Raw genomic sequence first — 3,893 nt, 5'->3', positions numbered from 1 at the left:
TCACAAACGCTTGATCAAATCCATATCGGATGTGGCAAGCGAGAAAGAGGAAGATGCTTAGTTTAAAAGTGTACCAACCGGTTTACAGTCCAAACAAGAGGTCACGGGTAAGGCTGACAGAAAAACTTTTCATTGTATTTGGCCATTATAACGTCCTTTTTACAAACAGAATTTGTTGAAATTGTGGCATATCACTGTGAATCCAGTCTCCTTTGTAGAAAGGTGCTTTTTTAAGTTTGGTCCGTTTTTTTGCATTTGTTTAAGGGGCAAATCTGCCACATCCAAACGTATGGCTGCAACTGGCCGACCATCTCAATGAGGTGTTTGCTTAGTGCTTTTAAATGTCTCTGGGAGCCTCAGTGTGATTTTTTTCCTCAGTGCATGCGTGCTGCTACACCTGACTCGAGTGAACCAAGTACGCCATTCACTTTAGTGACTGATAAAAACTCAAGTCAGAAAAAGGAGTCAAGTTTGCATCACTACTGCAGATGTGTGTTTGTCTCTTGGTAAGTCGCCCTCGTTGGTTCCTGCCATTCCACCGTACGCTAAAGTTTCGAGTATTCAAATTGTAATGCCAGACTTGCACTGACTGACTTCTGGTCTTGGTCTGTGGTGATGCAGGAAGTCATTCGGAATGAGATGTGGTCCAAATCTGCCAAGAGAACCTTTGTATTATTAAAATCAAACATGAAGCCCTTCGAGTTTTTATTTTTGAAAGCCACAGCCAGAGTGTGCTCACTGCTGGAAATAAGCTGTCGGTGTTCATTATCTTCTTTTCTTTGCTCTGTGTTATGTCTTTCTATAACTCTCTCATCTGCGCTCCCTCGTCACCTCAGCTCATAACACAGAATCTACCGCACACAGTCAGGTCAGCCTTCAAAACACACACGTCCTGCTTGAGATTCCAACATGTTACATTTGGCTATTTCCATGAGGACACTAAAGCTCCTCCTCCTTAAGGCTTTTGCGCTCTTTACTCTGTACTTGACCTTGAGAAACCCATTTTTCTATTGATTATTTGGAAGTCAGAAGTGTGGATATCTGCGGTTGGCTGGCGACCAGTCCAGGTTGTACCAAAGTCAGCTGGCCAGCATCCCCCTGCCACCCTAATGAGGCCCTAATGCGCCATACAACATGAATGAACGTTTTTCAAGATTCAAGACAGAAACATCAATAAAATATGTCAACAACCCATCTAGGTCAACCGACTCATCACGTCTGGTCCCGCTTGCTGTTCTTATTACTAAATAGAGCTCGCTTTAGCCGACGTCGAGATGCAGTGATATACAATTTGAGACCCAGTGGGCTCATTTCTATGGAAAACTAGTCTGTTTAAGTTGACATGTGTTGTTGTAGTGTTGTTCACTTCATCATTATCGCTTGCGTGTTTTTGCAAAAGCAGATTTGTGGTTATCTCAAAATTGACAAAGACAAAGAAGGAACTGACTTCAAAGCTTCAAAGCTTCGGCATAGGCCACAGGTCATTGGTCATCTTCTCAGCAGTTCTCTAATCCCCCTTTGTGAAACTATCAAAATGCACTCAGTTTCACTTTTGTACCAATGGAGGAAAGCAATGTCAACAAAAATCCTTTCTCATCACCCATTCTACTTATTTCTGTTATAGATATACAGTAATTACCACACCTTTAAATTCAGTCTCTGCTCGGTGCATCCATCCATCCATTGTCTTCCACGTATCCAGGTCCGGGTTGCGGGGGCAGCAGTCTCAGTAAGGAAGTCCAGACTTCCCAGTCCCTGCCCACCTCTTCCAGTTCCACCGGGAGGACTCCAAGGCGTTCCCAGACCAGCTGTGAGACATAATCCCTCCAGCGTGTCCCAGGTCTGTCGGGAGGCATCCGGACTAGATGCCTGAGCTACCTCAGCTGGCTCCTCTCCATGTGAAGGAGCAGTGGCTCTACTCTGAGCCCCTCCCGGATGACCGAGTCCCCTCATCGCTTCGGGTGACTCCAGCCACCCTCATTTCTCGTTCTTTCAGTCACAACCCAAAGCTCATGACCATAAGTGAGGGTCGCAACGGGATTGGTGGTGCGCTACTACATGCCATTCGGTCCTTTTACATCAGCCTTGGCGGAGGCCAACATTCACTGGAAACAGGCTCGACTTACTGCTGGCAATGCGAACCAGGTTCCTGGTCCGGTTGTACATGTTTTTTATCAGTCTATATTAAATGAAATAATGGCTACATTCAGTAATGAGGGCGCAGCTTGAATTGCTGCAATGAAACAAAACCAAGAAGTTAATTAGCATGTTGCAGGAACGCTGCAAGACTAACGTGGAAAGATGCAGGCAAATTGTTTTCATGTTTGCAGTTGTGATTCTAAGAGAAGAGGCTGTTTATTCTTATTCTCCTTTTTAGTCAGCAAATTTCCCCAAATGTGAGTATTTTAAACACCCACTGCGACGGTATAAAAATGACTGAGAAGCAGGGGATGTATTCAGTATACAGTGGAAGCCGTTTAAGTTGACGCCTCTGATTCACGACTCAACAAAACAGAAACCAAAACTCGCCGTTGCCTGCATGTCTACTTGTGACTTTCACCACAGACGTAAGGAGAGGCTTTTTAACCTGTAACAGTTTGTTGACGTCCTTTTCCTCCATTTGGGATCATGAAGCACACACGCATACACACACGTCAATTTATCGATGGTGTCAGAATTATCAACCTGTTTTTTTCTTTTATTGTTCGATTAATCGATTATCGTGGCAGACCTATTCACACATACACTCTATCACGGTTTTCAAAATGTATTCATTAAAAAATGAGCGTTGTTTTGTGGTTGCCGATTATTAGTAAAAAAAAAAAAAAGCATATTTAAGCACTTTTAATGTGTTTTTTGCCTAAATGAAGCATTTTCAAACATAAAAATGGCTACATGAACTAATATACAAATAGACTGTACAAAGCATTCAGAATATGCATTCAAAGACCTGATAATATGTAGTACTTGACACTGGCCACTAAGGGTCAGTGATGTTACTGTAATGTAATGTAATGTAATAATGCCTAACATGGGCTACTGTTGCGGCCGTACAAACTCTGAACTCTTCCATCACTTCCTATCCGCCCTACACTCAGCTCCCCTAGGGAACAAATTCACAGCAACACACACAAGTATGAATGTTATGTCTTAATTGGCTTATTTTAGGTTATTATGTTCGCTATGTTGGCCGCACAGTGGTCTAGTGGTTAGCATGTTGGCCACACAGACACAGTCTGGAGATCTGGAAAACCTGGGTTTGATTCTCCCTTGGGCATTTCTGTGTGGAGTTTGCATGTTCACCCGTGCGTGTGTGGGTTTTCTCCGGGTACTCTGGTTTCCTCCCACATTCCAAAAAACTTGCATATTAGGTTAATTGGCGACTCAAAATTATGAATGTGTATGAATGTATATATGTGCCCTGCGATTGGCTGGTGACCAGTCCAGGGTGTACCCCGCCTGTCGCCCAAAGCCAGCATGCCTGTGACCCTAATGAGGAGAAACGGTATAGAAAATGGATGGATGGATGTCCGCTATGTTGGGTAATATAAGTGTAAAGGTGACTATAGGGGTGTTATTTCATGTCTAGAAGGCTCTAATAATGTAAAAACCGTATTTAGAAGTTCGTAAACAGGTTTGCTATGCTCTGACTATTAATAAATATTCCACTTATAAATAAGGAATCTTACTTTCTGGAAATTTGCTTTGTTTTGTGAATTGTTTTGTACAGAACTTTTATAAACTGAATTTTAAAACACCACATTTTAGCAAACTGAATTTTTAAACTCTGTATATTCATAAACCGAACTTCAAAACATGTGCATTTTGCTTAAACATTTTTATTCAATAAAGTTTTCAGCATAAAGTCATGTAAAAATGTTATGTAAAAAAAA

The sequence above is a fragment of the Dunckerocampus dactyliophorus genome, chromosome 5 (assembly GCF_027744805.1).
Source record: "Dunckerocampus dactyliophorus isolate RoL2022-P2 chromosome 5, RoL_Ddac_1.1, whole genome shotgun sequence".
NCBI lineage: Eukaryota > Metazoa > Chordata > Actinopteri > Syngnathiformes > Syngnathidae > Dunckerocampus > Dunckerocampus dactyliophorus.
Note: the sequence above shows the minus strand (reverse complement) of the source record.